Here is a 22,368-nt window from a genome sequence, read left to right as displayed (position 1 = left end):
AATTTTTACACTTTAATGTAATTTCAGCTGCTTGCCTGCTGCTAGTGTGTGTCAGGCCGACTTCAACTGACTGTAGTGTGCCCACTGCCAGTGCCCACCCCTGTCATACCGAGTGGCACAGGACTTTGCTTAAAAAATAGGCACTTAATTTTTACACTTTAATCTAAGGTTAGTTGCCTGCCAGTGTGTGTCAGGCTGACTTCCACTGACTGTAGTGTGCCCACTGCCAGTGCCCACCACTCATACCGGCTGGCACAGGACTTTGCTTAAAAAAGGCATTTAATTTTTACACTTTAATGTAATTTCAGCTGCTTGCCTGCTGCTAGTGTGTGTCAGGCCGACTTCAACTGACTGTAGTGTGCCCACTGCCAGTGCCCACCCCTGTCATACCGAGTGGCACAGGACTTTGCTTAAAAAATAGGCACTTAATTTTTACACTTTAATCTAAGGTTAGTTGCCTGCCAGTGTGTGTCAGGCTGACTTCCACTGACTGTAGTGTGCCCACTGCCAGTGCCCACCACTCATACCGGCTGGCACAGGACTTTGCATAAAAAAGGCATTTAATTTTTACACTTTAGTGTAATTTCAGCTGCTTGCCTGCTGCTAGTGTGTGTCAGGCCGACTTCAACTGACTGTAGTGTGCCCACTGCCAGTGCCAACCACTGATACCGGGTGGCACAGTAGCTTGCCGATAAATAAGGCATTTAATTTTTAGACAGTAGTCTAAATTCAGTTGCTTGCCTGCTGCCAGTGTGTGTCAGGCCCGCTTCCACTGACTGTAGTGTGCCCACTGCCAGTGCCAACCACTCATACCGGGTGGCACAGTAGCTTGCCGATAAATAAGGCATTTAATTTTTAGACAGTAGTCTAAATTCAGTTGCTTGCCTGCTGCCAGTGTGTGTCAGGCCCTCTTCCACTGACTGTAGTGTGCCCACTGCCAGTGCCAACCACTGATACCGGGTGGCACAGTAGCTTGCCGATAAATAAGGCATTTAATTTTTACACTTTAGTGTAATTTCAGTTGCTTGCCTGCTGCCAGTGTGTGTCAGGCCCGCTTCCACTGACTGTAGTGTGCCCACTGCCAGTGCCAACCACTGATACCGGGTGGCACAGTAGCTTGCCGATAAATAAGGCATTTAATTTTTAGACAGTAGTCTAAATTCAGTTGCTTGCCTGCTGCCAGTCAGTGTGTCAGGCCCTCTTCCACTGACTGTAGTGTGCCCACTGCCAGTGCCAACCACTCATACCGGGTGGCACAGTAGCTTGCCGATAAATAAGGCATTTAATTTTTACACTTTAGTGTAATTTCAGTTGCTTGCCTGCTGCCAGTGTGTGTCAGGCCCGCTTCTACTGACTGTAGTGTGCCCACTGCCAGTGCCAACCACTGATACCGGGTGGCACAGTAGCTTGCCGATAAATAAGGCATTTAATTTTTACACTTTAGTGTAATTTCAGTTGCTTGCCTGCTGCCAGTGTGTGTCAGGCCCGCTTCCACTGACTGTAGTGTGCCCACTGCCAGTGCCAACCACTGATACCGGGTGGCACAGTAGCTTGCCGATAAATAAGGCATTTAATTTTTAGACAGTAGTCTAAATTCAGTTGCTTGCCTGCTGCCAGTCAGTGTGTCAGGCCCTCTTCCACTGACTGTAGTGTGCCCACTGCCAGTGCCAACCACTCATACCGGGTGGCACAGTAGCTTGCCGATAAATAAGGCATTTAATTTTTACACTTTAGTGTAATTTCAGTTGCTTGCCTGCTGCCAGTGTGTGTCAGGCCCGCTTCTACTGACTGTAGTGTGCCCACTGCCAGTGCCAACCACTCATACCGGGTGGCACAGTAGCTTGCCGATAAATAAGGCATTTAATTTTTACACTTTAGTGTAATTTCAGTTGCTTGCCTGCTGCCAGTGTGTGTCAGGCCCGCTTCTACTGACTGTAGTGTGCCCACTGCCAGTGCCAACCACTGATACCGGGTGGCACAGTAGCTTGCCGATAAATAAGGCATTTAATTTTTAGACAGTAGTCTAAATTCAGTTGCTTGCCTGCTGCCAGTGTGTGTCAGGCCCGCTTCCACTGACTGTAGTGTGCCCACTGCCAGTGCCAACCACTGATACCGGGTGGCACAGTAGCTTGTCGATAAATAAGGCATTTAATTTTTACACTTTAGTGTAATTTCAGTTGCTTGCCTGCTGCCAGTGTGTGTCAGGCCCGCTTCCACTGACTGTAGTGTGCCCACTGCCAGTGCCAACCACTGATACCGGGTGGCACAGTAGCTTGCCGATAAATAAGGCATTTAATTTTTAGACAGTAGTCTAAATTCAGTTGCTTGCCTGCTGCCAGTGTGTGTCAGGCCCTCTTCCACTGACTGTAGTGTGCCCACTGCCAGTGCCAACCATTCATACCGGGTGGCACAGTAGCTTGCCGATAAATAAGGCATTTAATTTTTAGACAGTAGTCTAAATTCAGTTGCTTGCCTGCTGCCAGTGTGTGTCAGGCCCTCTTCCACTGACTGTAGTGTGCCCACTGCCAGTGCCAACCATTCATACCGGGTGGCACAGTAGCTTGCCGATAAATAAGGCATTTAATTTTTACACTTTAGTGTAATTTCAGTTGCTTGCCTGCTGCCAGTGTGTGTCAGGCCCTCTTCCACTGACTGTAGTGTGCCCACTGCCAGTGCCAACCACTGATACCGGGTGGCACAGTAGCTTGCCGATAAATAAGGCATTTAATTTTTAGACAGTAGTCTAAATTCAGTTGCTTGCCTGCTGCCAGTGTGTGTCAGGCCCACTTCCACAGACTGTAGTGTGCCCACTGCCAGTGCCAACCACTCATACCGGGTGGCACAGTACCTAGCACGCGTAGTACCACTTATCTAAAAAAAAAATGACAGGCAGAGGCAGGCCACCCCGCAGGGGCCGTCGTGGTCGTGGTGCTGTGATTTCCACTGTCCCTGGAATAATGCCCAGTTTTCAGAGGCCACGTACCCTGAACCCGAAAAATTCAGAGGACGTAGTTGACTGGCTTAGACAGGACACCCAATCTTCAACAGCTTCCGCTAAGAACCTTGACGCACCATCCTCCTCCAACTCAGCTTCGGTCACCTGCTCTCAAGTTACCACGCACCCGCCCGTCGCCACTACCACCACAGCCACCACAGCCGCTTCACTTGATCCGTCAGAGGAGTTATTTACACATCAGTTGGATGCAATTAGTGATGCGCAACCATTATTGCCAGATGATGTAGATTACGGGGATATGTCTCAGTCAGGCAGGATTACACACATGGACGTACAGTGTGATGATGATGATGTTGTACCCGCTGCTGCTTCCTTTGCTGAGGTGTCAGATACAAGTGAAGCGGTTGATGATGACGATGTGTCCACGGATGCCACGTGGGTGCCTGCTCGAAGAGAAGAAGAGGGGGAAAGTTCTGAAGGGGAGACAGAGAGAATGAGGAGACGAGTTGGAAGCAGGGGGAGGTCGTCGCAAGGAGTTAGTGGCACAGTCAGACAGCATGTATCGGCACCTGGGGTCAGCCAGACAGCACGCCAGTCAACGCATGCTGTTGCCACCACTAGAATGCCGTCATTGCAAAGCTCAGCAGTGTGGCATTTTTTTTGTGTGTCTGCCTCTGATAAAAGCAATGCCATTTGCAACCTGTGCCAAAAGAAACTGAGTCGTGGGAAGTCCAACACCCACCTTGGTACAACTGCTTTGCGAAGGCACATGATCTCACATCACAAACGCCTATGGGATCAACACATGAGTACAAGCAGCACACAAACTCAAAGCCACCATGCTCCTCCTGGTCCTGCATCTTCAGCCACGTCAACCACTGCTGTCCTCCCTGCCCCCTCTCAACCACCCGCCACTCCATCTCTCACCTTCAGCAGTTCCTGCTCATCTGCCCACAGTCAGGTGTCTGTCAAGGACATGTTTGAGCATAAGAAGCCAATGTCACAAAGTCACCCCCTTGCCCGGCGACTGACAGCTGGCTTGACGGAACTCTTAGCCCGCCAGCTTTTACCATACCAGCTGGTAGAGTCTGAGGCCTTCAAAAAATTTGTCGCTATTGGGACACCACAGTGGAAGGTACCCGGACGAAATTTTTTTTCAAAAAAGGCAATCCCAAACCTCTACCATGTCATTGAAAAGGAAGTCATGGCATCTCTGGCATACAGTGTTGGGGCAAGGGTCCATCTGACCACTGATACCTGGTCTGCAAAGCACGGTCAGGGCAGGTATATCACGTATACTGCGCATTGGGTCAACCTGCTGACGGCTGACAAGCATGGAATGCGTGGCTCTGCAGCGGAGTTGGTGACACCACCACGACTTGCAGGCAGACCTACTGCCACCTCCTCTACTCCTACTCCATCCTCTTTAATTTCCTCCTCGGCTGAGTCCTCTTCTGCTGCGGCGTCTGGCTGCACATCAACTGATTCCCCCCAGCTCCCCAGGGGCTATTCCACATCCCGGATACGACAGTGTAACGCTATCTTGGGGTTGACTTGCCTGAAAGCAGAGAGCCACACAGGACCAGCACTCCTGTCCGCCCTGAACGCACAGGTGGATCAGTGGCTGACCCCGCACCAACTGGAGATCGGCAAAGTGGTGTGTGACAATGGAAGCAATCTGTTGGCGGCATTAAATTTGGGCAAGTTGTCACATGTGCCGTGCATGGCACATGTGTTGAATCTCATCGTACAATGTTTTGTGTCTAAGTACCCAGGCTTACAGGACGTCCTCAAGCAGGCCAGGAAGGTGTGTGGCCATTTCAGGCGTTCCTACACGGCCATGGCGCACTTTTCCGATATTCAGCGGCGAAACAACATGCCAGTGAGGCGCTTGATATGCGACAGCCCGACACGTTGGAATTCAACACTCCTAATGTTCGACCGCCTGCTCCAACAAGAAAAAGCCGTCAACGAGTATTTGTATGACCGGGGTGCTAGGACAGCCTCTGCGGAGCTGGGAATCTTTTTGCCACGTTACTGGACACTCATGCGCAATGCCTGTAGGCTTATGCGTCCTTTTGAGGAGGTGACAAACCTAGTCAGTCGCACCGAAGCCACCATCAGCGACCTCATCCCATTTGTTTTCTTCCTGGAGCGTGCCCTGCGAAGAGTTCTGGATCAGGCTGTAGATGAGCGTGAAGAGGAAGAGGAAGAGTTGTGGTCACCATCACCACCAGAAACAGCCTTGTCATCATCGCTTGCCGGACCTGCAGCAACGCTGGAAGAGGAGTATGAGGAAGAGGAGTCAGAGGAGGAATGTGGCGGCTTTGAGGAGGAGGAAGACCAACCACAGCAGGCACCCCAGGGTGCTCGTTGTTGTCACCTATCTGGGACCCATGGTGTTGTACGTGGCTGGGGGGAAGAACAGACCGTCAATGACATCAGTGAGGACGAGGAACGGGAAATGAGAAGCTCTGCATCCAACCTTGTTCAAATGGGGTCTTTCATGCTGTCATGTCTGTTGAGGGACCCACGTATAAAAAGGATAAAGGAGAACGATCTGTACTGGGTGACCACGCTACTAGACCCCCGGTATAAGCAGAAAGTGGCAGAAATGTTACAAAATTACCGAAAGTCGGAAAGGATGCAGCAGTTCAAAACCAAACTAAAAAATATGCTTTACACAGCTTATAAGGGAGATGTCACAGCACAACGGGAATCTAACAGGGGAAGAGGTGAGTGTAATCCTCCTCCTACCACGGCGGCAAGGACTGGACGATTTACAGATGTGTTGTTGATGGAGGACATGCGGAGCTTTTTCAGTCCTACTCATCGCCACAGCCCTTCGGGATCCAGCCTTAGAGAACGACTCGACCGACAGGTAGCAGACTACCTCGCCTTAACAGCAGATATCGACACTCTGAGGAGCAATGAACCCCTTCACTACTGGGTGTGCAGGCTTGACCTGTGGCCTGAGCTATCCCAGTTTGCGATAGAACTTCTGGCCTGCCCTGCTTCAAGTGTCCTGTCAGAAAGGAGCTTCAGTGCAGCAGGAGGCATTGTCACTGACAAGAGAAGTCGCCTCGGTCAAAAAAGTGTTGATTACCTCACCTTCATAAAGATGAATGAGGCATGGATCCCGAAGGGACTGACAGTGGGGGATACGTTTGACTAACAAAAGGCCTGATTACATGCCTTGGCCTCAAAATGGTCCCCACGCTGCTGTATTTAATGTCTGCATACCGGATGACTTTCGTGAATTCTCCACCACCAACTAGGGTTCAAGCCGTAATGTTTTAGTCACTTTTCTGCCTGGAAAACATAAATTTTTCCGGCCGCTGCTACAATAGCGTCTGCAACAGTGCCATTATTTTTCAGGCATGTGTACATGCCTAATTTTTCTGTCCTATGGTGCAGCACTGTGGCTGCAAAAACAAACCAAAAAAAAAAGGCACATACAAGTGTCAATTCCCCTTCGTGATCGTTACCTTGTTGTGGTGAAGGGGCTTGCGTATCACAATGAAGCAATCATCATCACCTCTATAAAAGTGTGTTGGCAATGTTGCCACACCCCAGATGATAAGGCCGTTGCTTCATTATGGTCAGACCAAAAGCGATCGGGTGGCCACGCTACTAGACCCCCGGTATAAGCAGAAAGTGGCAGAAATGTTACCAAATTACCAAAAGTCGGAAAGGATGCAGCAGTTCAAAACCAAACTAAAAAATATGCTTTACACAGCTTATAAGGGGGATGTCAATGGGGGATTCGACAATGGTTAATCAATTCGACCGGATAGGGTCCGTAACAGGGATTAAACTGATAGCAATAGTACTAGTTAAGACACCACTCATATAGGGTGTCACAGCACATTGCTCTGTGCACGCGCAGTGCCCCAATTTGGGAGTAAGAGGACCGACCAAGCTGCTTTTTCCATCTCCCGGTTCCTGAAATCAATTCAGTTTAGTGTATGAGAGTTTGGTCTGTCACTGTGAAGGCAGTCGAAGGTACCCGGCCTAAATTTTTTTTCATAAAAGGCAATTCCTGATATGGGACGTAACAGGGATTAAACTGATGAGAATAATACTACAGAAAATACCACTCATATCGGTGGAGGGAGCCAGCGTTTTTTTAACCATCTCCCCGTTCAAAAAATCTATTTAATAAATGGCCCCCAGATTGGGGATGTTAGAGGGATTAAACTGATGAGAATAGTACTACAGAAAATACCACTCATATCGGGTGTGACAGTAAATTGCACGGCGCAGATGCAGTCACCGTGGTTTAAAACAGAGTGGAGGGAGCCAGCGTTTTTTTAACCATCTCCCCGTTCGAAAAATCTATTCAATAAATGGCACCCAGATTGGGGACGTTAGAGGGATTAAACTGATGAGAATAGTACTACAGAAAATACCACTCATATCGGGTGTGACAGTAAATTGCACGGCGCAGACGCAGTCACCGTGGTTTAAAACAGAGTGGAGGGAGCCAGGTTTTTTTTAACCATCTCCCCGTTCGAAAAATCTATTCAATAAATGGCACCCAGATTGGGGACGTTAGAGGGATTAAACTGATGAGAATAGTACTACAGAAAATACCACTCATATCGGGTGTGACAGTAAATTGCACGGCGCAGACGCAGTCACCGTGGATTAAAACAGAGTGGAGGGAGCCAGCGTTTTTTTAACCATCTCCCCGTCCGAAAAATCTGTTTAATAAATGGCCCCCAGATTGGGGAGTCGGGGACGTTAGAGGGATTAAACTGATGAGAATAGTACTACAGAAAATACCACTCATATCGGGTGTGACAGTAAATTGCACGGCGCAGACGCAGTCACCGTGGATAAAAACAAAGGGGAGGGAGCCAGCGTTTTTTTAACCATCTCCCCGTTCGAAAAATCAATTCAATTGACCTTTCGGGGACCCTTGGTGTTGTACGTGGCTGGGTGGAGGAAGAAACCTTCAATGACATCACCGGGACGTGGCTAGCTTGGTATCCAACCTTGTGCAAATGGGGAGTTTGCGGTTGTGCAAATGAACTGTTTGCGGTGCATTAAAAGGGGAGTTTGGTCTGTCAATGTCTGTGATGCGGGCGTAACCCTTACACTACCTGATCGATACAACATCATACCTGATCGTATACACACACTGGATGTTTTAAAGCACGTTATTCCAAACAATTTAGGAATGTTAGTTGATTTATGCCCTTTATGGATTAAAACCCGACTCTGCGTCCACTACGTAATTTTCCATGGGAGTTTTGCCATAGATCCCCCTCCGGCATGCCACAGTCCAGGTGTTAGACCCCTTGAAACAACTTTCTCATCACTATTGTGGCCAGAAAGAGTCCCTGTGGGTTTTAAAATTCGCCTGTCTATTGAAGTCTATGGCGGTTCGCCCGGTTCGCCAGTTCGCGAACATTTGCGGAAGTTCGCGTTCGCTGTTCGCGAACTGAAAATTTTATGTTCGCGACATCACTATCTCCCATATCTATCTATATTTGAAATGAGAAAGGTGACAGAGGAAATGTACATTTCTCTTCTGTAATGCATGAGGCGGCATATCTTTATGTATTTGTTCTATGGGTGGTCTGACATTGTGGTGCGAGCTAGGTATGAGTGTCTACTGGGGGGCCTATAAGGGGGGTTGCTCCACACTTGTGGGGTTGTCCAACCATTTGGTTTCCAACAGTTAGGGGCTGTCTCTCTAGTTTTGGAGTGATGACCTCTTTCTTCACTTCTCTGTTTCTGGTTGACTTAAGAACCTAAGTATCCAGTATTATTTTCTATGTACTCATCTCTTTCCTATACTTAGTTTAATTTAATATATGCCGGCCCTCTGTAATTGCCCTACAAGCATGTTTGCCCTTTTTCAATAGGGTGTTAGCGCCATAGTAATAGCTAGAGAGCTTGTCAGTTATTACTGACTATAGAGCATTTTGCCCTCTTGTTTCCCTTTTCCAAGATGGCTGCCGCACAGTCCAGAGTGGCAGAGTGCATGTCAGACATGCTCCATACACGTTTGGCTTTCCTCTGCCTCCTCTATTTTTCCTTGACATGCACATTGGCGCCAGGTGAACGCCGTTATCGGTGTGCTCACATCTTGTTTGTCCCCTGGTGAGACTAATCTTTTGATCTATTCATTTAATAATCATTTGCATATGAAGTATACAGGTGTAATCATGTTTTGTAATGCATATTAATCATGGTATTATGTGATTTGATGTACTCACTGTATTATGTATAGGGATATGATAATTATGTGCACAAGTCTATGAATACATTATGATGCACCATGCACTTTTTATGGCACTTTTAGCACTTTACTTTAGTTTTTTATGTTTAATTATATATTTTGATTCATTGCACATGTACTTTGTATATATATATATGATCTGTTCACATGTATAACTGCTTTAGAAAGGCTCTAGTGTTGAGCCGAAATGTTGCCTATCCACATGGGTGAATAAAAGCATTTTTTCCATTTTTACTGATTTTGGAGTGCTGACTTTTTGCTACCCTATCTATCTATCTATCTATCTATCTATCTATCTATCTATCTATTATGTATCTATCTATCTATCTATTATGTATCTATCTATCTATCTATCTATCTCCTATCTATCTATCTATCTATCTATCTCATGTCTATCTATCTATCTATTTTTAAATGTACAGTCGTGGCCAAAAGTTTTGAGAATTATATAAATATTGGAAATTGGAAAAGTTGCTGCTTAGGTTTTTATAATAGCAATTTGCATATACTCCAGAATGTTATGAAGAGTGATCAGATGAATTGCATAGTCCTTCTTTCCCATGAAAATTAACTTAATCCCCAAAAAAACTTTCCACTGCATTTCATTGCTGTCATTAAAGGACCTGCTGAGATCATTTCAGTAATCGTCTTGTTAACTCAGGTGAGAATGTTGACGAGCACAAGGCTGGAGATCATTATGTCAGGCTGATTGGGTTAAAATGGCAGACTTGACATGTTAAAAGGAGGGTGATGCTTGAAATCATTGTTCTTCCATTGTTAACCATGGTGGCCTGCAAAGAAACGTGTGCAGCCATCATTGCGTTGCATAAAAATGGCTTCCCAGGCAAGGATATTGTGGCTACTAAGATTGCACCTCAATCAACAATTTATAGGATCATCAAGAACTTCAAGGAAAGAGGTTCAATTCTTGTTAAGAAGGCTTCAGGGCATCCAAGAAAGTCCAGCAAGCGCCAGGATCGTCTCCTAAAGAGGATTCAGCTGCGGGATCGGAGTGCCACCAGTGCAGAGCTTACTCAGGAATGGCAACAGGAAGGTGTGAGCGCATCTGTACACACAGTGAGGCAAAGACTCTTGGAAGATGGCCTGGTGTCAAGAAGGGCAGCAAAGAAGCCACTTCTCTCCAAAAAAAAACATTAGGGACAGATTGATCTTCTGCAGAAAGTATGGTGAATGGATTGCTGAGGACTGGGGCAAATTCATATTCTCCGATGAAGCCTCTTTGCGATTGTTTGGGGCATCTGGAAAAAGGCTTGTCCGGAGAAGAAAAGGTGAGTGCTACCATCAGTCCTGTGTCATGCCAACAGTAAAGCATCCTGAGACCATTCATGTGTGGAGTTGCTTCTCATCCAAGGGAGTGGGCTCACTCACAATTTTGCCCAAAAACACAGCCATGAATAAAGAATGGTACCAAAACACCCTCCAACAGCAACTTCTTTCAACAATCCAACAACAGTTTGGTGGAGAACAATGCATTTTCCAGCACGATGGAGCACCGCGCCATAAGGCAAAAGTGATAACTAAGTGGCTCGGGGACCAAAACGTTGACATTTTGGGTCCATGGCCTGGAAACTCCCCAGATCTTAATCCCATTGAGAACTTGTGGTCAATCCTCAAGAGGCGGGTGGACAAAAAAAACCCCACTAATTCTGACAAACTCCAAGAAGTGATTATGAAAGAATGGGTTGCTATCAGTCAGGAATTGGCCCAGAAGTTGATTGAGAGCATGCCCAGTCGAATTGCAGAGGTCCTGAAAAAGAAGGGCCAACAGTGCAAATACTGACTCTTTGCATAAATGTCATGTAATTGTCGATAAAAGCCTTTGAAACGTATGAAGTGCGTGTAATTATATTTCACTACATCACAGAAACAACTGAAACAAAGATCTAAAAGCAGTTTAGCAGCAAACTTTGTGAAAACTAATATTTGTGTCATTCTCAAAAATTTTGGCCACAACTGTATATAATCCAGCAATTTTCACACTGGCCTCTAGATCAAATAATAGATCTCAATTTCATGTTCTCTACAGGTAACAGCTGTTTTCATTATCACCACAGGCAGAATTACAATGACGAGTAACACCTCTGTATAGATAACAAAGGATCCATCACTCAGAATAGGCAATATCACAGCTTATCTGCTCCCTCCTGAACTCTGCACAGGTCACACAACATCCTTAGAAAACTCTCCCATAGAAGTCAATAGGGTCATCTCCTGTCCATCATGTCTGTGGCCCATGTTGCTGCTCTGAGGAAGTCTTAACATGTTTTACATCTAGAGACCAGTGCAGGATTTCTTATTTTTTATTTATTTATTAATTTTTTTTTAAAATATGGTGATATAGAAAATTAAGAAAAAAACACACCAAAAATTCTTACAAATGTGTTTAACATAAAAATGTGATTTAAACACATACTGTATGCAATCCAATCAAGGGGTAACTTACTGTAGGCTCTGCAGCAACGTCAATGTTCCGCTAGGTATTATGGTCAGCACAAATGTGCACTAATACTTACCGAATACTCCATATAAGTATGTGCCAGAAATTGCGCCACAGATTTCCATAGATTATCTGCACCAGAAGTATATCCAAGAGATCTGCGCCTAAACGCTCTAGAGAATAAGTAATAGATGAGATGCGCCAACAGTATGAAGGTCCTGAGTTGAGATTTGTCCACAGATGTAAATATCACTCCCCTAGTTCGGGGCTTATAGGACAAACTCACCACTACTTGTGTAGATAGTTGGTCTCACACGCTGCACGTCCTGTCGTCGTCCTGAGAGTAGTCCGCCTGCAGTGTGCAGAGGGCTCAGTACAGTTATTGGACTGGCTGCACCGCTTGGTTCCACAGAGGCTCATATATCGGATGCCTTGTTGGTTTAGAGCTCGCCGCCAGGTAAGTTCTCGGTGCACATTACTAATAGTGCTGTCAAGATGATAAAAAGCTATATTTTCTGTTCTGTCAATAAGACAAGACAAAAAGATGCAGGTTTACCAACAAAGAATTAAAAGAAAACATTTTCTACTTATTAAAGCTTTTCCAGTAGTTTAATAAAATGGAGGGGTCAATGGTAGTAACTTACACACACAGCACTGCTACACACACACCTGACAAACAGCTCTGCTGCACAGCCACACGACAGACACACACAGGACAGCTGCATACACCCCATGACCAACATAGCTATACTATACAGATAACTATATATACAGTATATGGGCACATTTATTAAGACCAGCGTTTTAGATGCCGGTCTTAATAACCCCTATAGCTGGAAGAGATTTGCCGAAGTTATGAAGCATCGGCCTCCTTATAACTTCGGTGGATCCTCCGCCAGTTCTAAATGCAAGACATCTTCCTACCTTCTTACATTTAGACCATTTTCCACTCCTGAAACAGGTCCATCTGCTTCCCTGCCCACGTCATTCCCTCTTTTTTAGACCTGACGAGAAAGTTTAGAAGTCGCAGATTTTGGCGCAACTAACCATTACGCTGAAATCTGCATCTGAATTACACCTAATATATGCAGATTTCTGGAAAATATATGATCCCCATAGTGCCCTGAAAAAGTATTTATACCCCATGAACTTTTGTAAATGTTTTTTATTGGGATTTTATGTTACATAGTTAATATGGTTGACAAAAAGACATAAGTCTGTCAAGTTCAATCAAGGGATAGGTGGGAACATGAATCCCAGAAAGAAGCGGGATTCCGATTTCTACACATTTTCATAAGCATTAATGTAATTTACTTTTAATAATTCATCTAAACCTCCCTGCTGTGACCACGTCCTGAGGAAGTCTATTCCACAGATTCACAGTTCTTACAGAAAAGAAGCTTTGACGGTTCTGGAGACTAAACTTTTTCTTCTCCAGTCGGAGGCAGTGCCCCCTTGTCTATTGAGGGCATTTTACATGAAACAGTTTTTCACAGTATATATTTGTATAGATTAATCATGTCCCCCCTTAGACGTCTCTTCTCAAGACTAAATACATTTCATTCTTTTAATCTTTTCTCATAACTAAGACCCTCCATGCCCCTTATCAGTTTAGTCGCTCTTCTCTGTACTTTTTCCACCTCCAGGACGTCCTTTCTATAGACTGGTGCCCAGAACTGAACTGCATATTCCAGATGAGGCCAAGCAAACGTTTTGTAAAGTGGAAGTATTACATCCCTGCCCCGCGAGTCCATGTCTCGGTTAATGCATGACAATATCCTGGTGGCCTTAGATGCTGCTGACTGACATTGTATGCTGTTATTTATTCTACCATCTACAAGGACACCTAAATCCTTCTCTATAAGTGACTCTCCCAGTGTTACCTCTCCTAGGACATATGAAGCATGGAGATTATTACTACCAAGATGCTTAACTTTACATTTATCCACATCGAACCTCATTTGCCAAGTTGATTCCAAATCACTCAGAATGTTCAAGTCAGCTTGTAGTATATGGACATCTTCCATAGACTGCACAGTACTACACAGCTTAGTGTCATCTGCAAAAATAGAAATGGTGCTATAAATACCGTCCTCGATATCATTAATAAATAAGTTAAACAATAAAGGACCCAGCACTGAACTTTGGGGTCACCACTTATAACCCGGACCATTCTGAATAAAAATCATTAACCACAACTCTCTGGACACCGTCCTTCAGCCAGTTTTTCAATCCAATTACAAACTATACTTTCCAAGCCTATAGACTTTACTTTACCTATTAAACGTTTATGAGGGACAATATTAAAAGCCTTTGCAAAATCCAGAAACACTACATCCACAGCCGCCCCTCTGTCCAGGCTTCTACTCACCTCCTCATAAAAACAGATCAGGTAAGTCCGACAACTTCTGTCCTTGGTAAACCCATGCTGGTTATCACTTATAATATTAGTTACAGTCACATACTCCTGTATATAGTCCCTTAAGAGTCCTTCAAACATTTTCCCACAACAGAAGTTAAACTAACTGGTCTATAATTACTTGTGGAGGACCTAGATCCTTTTTTGAATATGGGCACCACATTTGCCTAGCGCCAATCACTTGGCACTGTACCAGTACCTAGAGAATCTTTAAAAATTATAAACAGGGGCACAGAAATGACTGAACTGAGCTCTTTAAGAACTATTGGCTGTTATGCATCTGGATCCGGATCCTTGTTCACACTTACCTTATTTAACTTAGCTTGGACCATATCTACTGTTAGCCAGTTGAGTATATTGCTGGATGTACTAACCGCCCCAGCACCACAGATATCAGCTCCTTTCTCTTCTTTTGTATATACAAAGCTAAAAAAAAACATTTAGTAATTCTGTCTTCCTTATCCTCAGTGACTAACCCCCCTTTACAGTTATTTAGGGGACCTACCTGCTCAGACCTTGTTTCTTTAGCATTTCTATATTTAAATAACTTTTGGGGGATTTGTTTTGCTCTCTTTTGCCACCTACTGTTCCTTTTGTATTTTTGCAGATTTTATCTCCTTTTTACAAATTTTTTTAAGCACTTTGTAAACTTCAAAGGCTGCAGCTGACCCCTCAGATTTGTTTTTTTAATAAATGCCCTTTTTGACATTTATTGCCCTTTTTACAGTAGCTGTAAGCCATGGGGGGGGGGGGGGGAATTTTAACGGTTTATACTTGTTACCTACAGGAATAAATTTATAGTGAATGCGGCGGTACTCAGAGGCGGTACTCAGAGCCCTTTCTGTGGGCACCCGCACCCTGGAAAAAGTCCTATGGTGTACCAATATGCCTTAGATTTTCCTGCCATTCAATAGCGCAGGACACACTATGAACAGCACAAGCAGCGCACTTAATGTAGGCAGGTTATTATAGCTAAATGATAAAGGACATAGAAGATACACTATACTGGGCTGTAGTGTTCAGTGTAAAGTGCCGTGTATGCTCTTTGCGATAAATAAGTGGGTTTTGGGTTGCAGTTTGGGCACTCGGTCTCTAAAAGGTTTACCATCCCTGCAATAGACTAACACAAGGTATGTATGTGTTAAGGGTAGTGTTAAGCAAATTGAAGTCTAACAAATTGACTTTGATCTGAATTTCAGGAAATATTTGATTTGCCACAAAGCCAAATTTCCTTGTGCTTCGTGGTAACAAATCTATTTTTGTTGAAATGATGGTAAAGAAAAAAAAAACAAAAACTAAAAACAACATTTTCTCATGGAGCTATCTTATTAGAAGAAATTGAGCGAAATCTCATGCACAGTAATGTGTGACATCAGCAAGTAATGAGATGACACATAACAGTACATCACACAGAGTGCACTAGGACTCGGGGCGGTTCTGACTTCGGCAGTAGACGTCTCCCCTCCTCTTATTGGCTCTGTTAGGACAGCGTCAATTTTTGCTCCAGCACTTCCCCATATAATGAGCGGGAACGGGCTGGTTTGTACAACATCAGAACACTGCTAGGACTGTTACTTTTCTGGGGACCTGGTGCTGCTCATACTGCAGGGGACGCAACTGTACCGCTATCTGCTGCCCATCATTTATATTGAGAAGGAGCGGTCCACTAATATTACAATTACAGGATGTTTACCTTATTTAATTAGGAATATCAATCAAGATATATCTTGTTTTGTTTTACCGTCCTTTAGGGCTCATGCAACGACCGAAGGTATTTTGTGGTTCGCAAAACACCGATCTGCAAAAAAAAAAAACAGGCGACGTCCGTGTTACATTCATTTTTTTTTGCAGATACATTGTAACAATGCCTGTCCTTGTCCGCAAAATGGATGAGCATAGAACATGTTCTATTTTTTTGCGGAATAGACTTGCGGACATACAGAGTAATTTCATTTTCTTTTGCAGCCCCATTGAAATGAATGGTTCTGTATATGAACCGCAAAAAAACTGAATGGACACGGACAAAAATATCTCACTTTTCAGCCGTACACATAGACCACATTGAAAGTGGCGTGTCTCCGTAAGATTGCAGAAATGTTGCAAAAAAGTCACAATTGTCATGTCATGTGGTATTTTTAGACCAAAAAACAGTTATTACTACCGTACACATTACAGCATTGAACAACAAACACAATAATAATAATTAGAGATGAGATAAGTTTTCCAAAATTTGATTAGTTACAAATTACTTTGTCATGAATCACATTACATTGTATGTAGTAGGTGCGAAGATGAGAACGGCCATGGCGCCGCCCCGGTCATTGAACCCCTCAGATGCAGCATTTTCCCCCCGCCATTTCAGGAAAAATGTATTCATTTCCACAAAACAAGAGGAAATTCACCTTCATGGCGAAACAAATTTTTCCTGAAATTCGAATTGAAGTCCACTTCATTAACTACGATTCACTGAACACTGATAATAATAGTAATAATAATAATAAATCAATGTCTGACAGCAATAAACCTACCGTGTCACACATCTATTCCTGCAATGACTGAGAGTCTCCACACTGAATATGACCTTACATCAGATTTTCGGGATTTTCCTGACAGGTGACTTCTTTATTGATGAGATGTTCCATTCATTGCTTCCACGTAAATATTCTTCTAATTAAAAAAGAAAAAAACATTTTACAATGTAACGCAGCAGCTTTCTGGTGTAGAGAACCTCTGGGAAGTTCACAGGAGCAATGTCACTGCCTGTATATATAGTATATCCACATAGTGAAGAGAATGGGCTGTGGAAACCAATTACCATTACCTCATGTGTCTCCTGGGGCCGAGATCTCTGAGGAGGAAAACTTCATATGTGCTGTCAAGAGGTTACAAAGTTTCCCAAGTAAAAAAGTAGAACTTTATCAAAAGCAAATAACCAAGAAATAAAAAGTTTACTGACACTTTCAGAGAACTTTTCAGAATAAGCTGCCATGTGTGTACATGAGGAATAACACAATATCTGGCCATTATATGACTTGTATCTCCATTTTAGCTGATTTTCCCTCTATAGTCATACCACCCAACTTTTGAAAAGCACACTCGGCCATACCGCTAATTCTGCCCAAAATATAATCATACACACCCAGTCCCCTTAATACCCCACATAGTAATTATTATCCCATTATGCCCCCTCACAGTAGCAATGCCCACATTGTGCTCCCTTACAGTAGTTATTCCCAGATTTGTGCCCCATTCACAGTACTGTAGCTATGCCCAAATGTGCCACCTTTACAGTAGCCATGACTAGATTTGCCCCTTTCACAGTGGCTATGCCCAGATGTGCCTCCTTCACAGTAGTTATTCCCAGATATGTGCCTCCTTCACAATAGCTAGGTCCAGATAAGTGCCTCCTTCACAGTCGTCATGCCCAGATTTGTGCCCACTTCACAGTAGTTATGCCCAGATCCCTCCCAGTAGTTATGCCTATATGTATCCCCTCACAATAGCTTTGCCCGGATGGTCCCCCTTCACAGTGGATATGCCCAGATATGTGCACCCTTCACAATAGCTATGCCCCCTTTACAGGAAGTAAAAAAATTAAAAAAAATAAACTGTAAATACTGACCTAGTTCCTCCAATGATCATTACAGCTCACCCTGCATAGGCAGCAGCAATCAGGATACTGTTACACATTGTGATGCTGGTCTGTGTAGGGGGAGTCCACAGGTTGATTCCTGGGCCAGCACTACTCCTCCTACACAGTCCAGCAGTGCGGAGCACCGGCAACTGAGTTGAATGGTGAAGCAGGGAGCCGACAGTCCCCAGCTTCACCATTACAAACAACAGTCTCTGCGTTCTATGGATGCAGAGACAGCTGAGAACGGGGCATGCCTTAACCATTCTTGGACAGAGAGAAAGCCACTCAAATCCGGGTCTGTCCTGCCGGATCTGCGACGGTTGGTTGATATGCTATAAGATTTATTTATAATTCTTAATCCTCCCTTAGTTTGTGGGCTATCTTACAGGATCATGTCTGCCCAGAGACTACACAATGAGACAACAGATTCTGCTCCACAGCTACTTCTCACTCCCAAAGAGTCACTTGAAAGAACCAGAGAACACATTATAGAGATATTATGAACAGAAGTGATGTGAATAAAGCACTTACTTTTAGCTCCTGAGTCATAGATATGCGTGTATCTCGCAATGTACAGTTCACTAGTGTTGGGCGAGAATGATCGGCCGAACACTAATTTTACTCGAGCATCGCGATGCTTGGCACTTGGCAGTGTTCAGCTGAATATTGCGTGTGCTTGAGCACGATGCTCGAGTCTCCTCCCACACATTTTCTGGCTGCTACACAGCCAATAAATGTGCAGGTAACTAATGTCATTCACTATAACGCCGTGGCCATATTGGCTACTGGCATTACAGTGATTGGCTGGCCGAAACTAGGGTTGTGCGAACCTGAACTGTAAAGTTCGGGTTCGTGCCGATCTTTAGGATTTTTGGACCCCGGACCCGAACCCGAACATTTCAGTAAAAGTTCGGGTTCGGGTTCGGTGTTCGGCGCTTTCTTGGCGCTTTTTGAAAGGCTGCTGAGCAGCTAATCAACAAGCGTTTAACTGTCTGACCTTAGAAGCCATCACAGCCATGCCTACTAATGGCATGACTGTGATTGGCCAGTGCAGCATGTGACCCAGCCTCTATATAAGCTGGAGTCACGTAGCGCTGCACGTCACTCTGCTGTTATTAGTGTAGGGAGAGGATGCTGCTGGACTTGTGATTTCAGGGAGAGAATAGGACAGAATCTTTGCCAAAACCTGAATCTAATTCAGCGATCTACATACATTGTGTTTTGTGGGTGCTGGGCACAATATTTTTATCCTGCCCTGAGCAAAGTGACCAAAAAAAAATAACTTTTATAAGTCAGTTAGGTGGGTGGCGGCGGCGGCCATTTTATGCAAGCTCAGTGCACCAGCACTGCATCTGAGCTTTAGGGACATTGAAAATATTTTTTTTTTTGGCAATATACATCATCTGGATTAGTCAGTTTGCAATTTAAGCTAGAAATACAGCCATCATTTTTTGGGTTTTTAAAAAACACTTTTTTTTGCCAAAAACCACTATTTTCCAGATCTGCAAGTGTTAAATTCAAGTTTAATATATACAGCTTTCATATTCTGTTACCAAAAAAACACATTTTTGGCAATATACAACATCTGGATTAGTCAGTGTGCAATTGAATCTAGAAATACAGCCATCATTTTCTGGGTTTTTAAAAACACACTTTTTTTTGGCCAAAAAACACTATTTTCTGATCTGCAAGTGTTAAATTCAAGTTTAATATATACAGCTTTCATATTCCGTTTGGGCAAGAAAAATGTAGTTGGCAGCCTTTGCTGCATATGTCATTGTGAGATACACCCTTTATACATTTGGCTTATATTCAGATATTTGAAATACCACCATTTTGTGCAGAAATCTTTAATTGAGGCCTAGTCGGTTTAAGGCCGTGTGAGATACACCCTTTAAATACAGGGGTTTGATTCAGGTATTTGAAATACAGCCATTTTGGGCAAACAAATCTTTTATTGATAAAATATGGATAAAAGGTATGGTGGTTCACTCCGTTTATAGCTATTGATGGGTGCTACCAAGCCTTATGACTCACCCAGTCATAGGAAAAGTAGAAGTATGAAAAATAGAGAGGCTGAGCACTCTCCACCTGGACCAAATAGAGATACGAACACGATGGGTAGTGGTGACAATATTTATTACACCTAATGCAGATTCAACAATTAAAATATAAAATGCTAAAACAATAACATCTAACAAATACAGGGTGGGCCATTTATATGGATACACCTTAATAAAATGGGAATGGTTGGTGATATTAACTTCCTGTTTGTGGCACATTAGTATATGTGAGGGGGGAAACTTTTCAAGATGGGTGGTGACCATGGCAGCGATTTTGAAGTTGGCCATTTTGAATCCAACTTTTGTTTTTTCAATAGGAAGAGGGTCATGTGACACATCAAACGTATTGGGAATTTCACACGAAAAACAGTGGTGTGCTTGGTTTTAACGTAACTCTATTCTTTCATGAGTAATTTACAAGTTTCTGACCTCTTATAAAATGTGTTCAATGTGCTGCCCATTGTGTTGGATTGTCAATGCAAACCTCTTCTCCCACTCTTCACACACTGATAGCAACACCGCAGGAGAAATGCTAGAACAGGCTTCCAGTATCCGTAGTTTCAGGTGCTGCACATCTCGCATCTTCACAGCATAGACGATTGCCTTCAGATGATACGAGATGTGCAGCACCTAAAACTACGGATACTGGAAGCCTGTGCTAGCATTTCTCCTGCGGTGTTGCTATCAGTGTGTGAAGAGTGGGAGAAGAGGGTTGCATTGACATTCCAACACAATGGGCAGCACATTGAACACATTTTATAAGTGGTCAGAAACTTGTAAATAACTCATGAAAGAATAAAGTTACATTAAAACCAAGCACACCATTGTTTTTCTTGTGAAATTCCCAATAAGTTTGATGTGTCACATGACCCTCTTCCTATTGAAAAAACAAAAGTTGGATTCAAAATAGCCGACTTCAAAATGGCCGCCATGGTCACCACCCATCTTGAAAAGTTTCCCCCCTCACATATACTAATGTGCCACAAACAGGAAGTTAATATCACCAACCATTCCCATTTTATTAAGGTGTATCCATATAAATGGCCCATTTTGGGCAAACAAATCTTTTATTGATAAAATATGGATAAAAGGTATGGTGGTTCACTCCGTTTATAGCTATTGATGAGTTATTTACAAGTTTCTGACCACTTATAAAATGTGTTTAATGTGCTGCCCATTGTGTTGGAATGTCAATGCAAACCTCTTCTCCCACTCTTCACACACTGATAGCAACACCGCAGGAGAAATGCTAGAACAGGCTTCCAGTATCCGTAGTTTCAGGTGCTGCACATCTCGCATCTTCACAGCATAGACGATTGCCTTCAGATGATACGAGATGTGCAGCACCTAAAACTACGGATACTGGAAGCCTGTGCTAGCATTTCTCCTGCGGTGTTGCTATCAGTGTGTGAAGAGTGGGAGAAGAGGGTTGCATTGACATTCCAACACAATGGGCAGCACATTGAACACATTTTATAAGTGGTCAGAAACTTGTAAATAACTCATGAAAGAATAAAGTTACATTAAAACCAAGCACACCATTGTTTTTCTTGTGAAATTCCCAATAAGTTTGATGTGTCACATGACCCTCTTCCTATTGAAAAAACAAAAGTTGGATTCAAAATAGCCGACTTCAAAATGGCCGCCATGGTCACCACCCATCTTGAAAAGTTTCCCCCCTCACATATACTAATGTGCCACAAACAGGAAGTTAATATCACCAACCATTCCCATTTTATTAAGGTGTATCCATATAAATGGCCCAACATGTAGTAACACAGTGAATTGCACTCTAATAAAGAACAATTCCGAATAAAAGCAGCATCAAAAATGTCTAAACATAAGATAAAAATATATAAAACTTATGTGAGGCAAGAATGGAGGGTGCTGTGAAAGTCTCCAATGGCATATAAGGCCCTTAAGATTGGATATAATAGATTAAGGTTCGGTATTCTGAAAAGTCGATAAATATTCGCAGATGAAATGCTCAGTTTTTATTCGAATAGATGTCTAGACAAAGTTCGATAAATTCTATTCGATTATTTTGGCATATTCGACATATATTTACTGAATGGAATGCAGTGATTACACCTCTCAAGTAACTTTCGATTGCCGTCTGACTGGAGCACACAGTGGCGTCCCACGTGGCTAACAGTGTCGGATCCGGCGGTACCTGGATATGGTGAGTCAGCTGGAGCGGTTCAAGCAGTTTTGCAGTCCCCAATGTGGATGGTCGCCAGTGGTCTTCCCAACTTTTCCGGATCTAGCGAATGTGTAGGTAAAATTATTTATCAGGACCCAGTTGGTTTTAGATCGAGGTGTTCACTGTGTACCAGAGAGTCAGAAGTTCGACAGGGTAAGGATCCAATTCCAAGATGTGGGGGTCAAGATGTATTCATCAGCTGATGTGCGGGTCTTTGGAGTAACCAGACGCGTTTGGGGGTCTTTTCCTGGCCTCTTCCTCACTGGTGACCCGCAAAGGGAATCTGCCCCTTTTTATACCCAGCATCCTTTGGGATCCAATAGAACAAAAGAGCGGAATATATCTTTATTAGAGTTGAGCGAACACCTGGATGTTCGGGTTC

The sequence above is a fragment of the Bufo bufo genome, chromosome 1, assembly GCF_905171765.1.
Source record: "Bufo bufo chromosome 1, aBufBuf1.1, whole genome shotgun sequence".
NCBI classification, from domain to species: Eukaryota; Metazoa; Chordata; class Amphibia; order Anura; family Bufonidae; genus Bufo; species Bufo bufo.
This window is presented reverse-complemented; position numbering follows the sequence as displayed.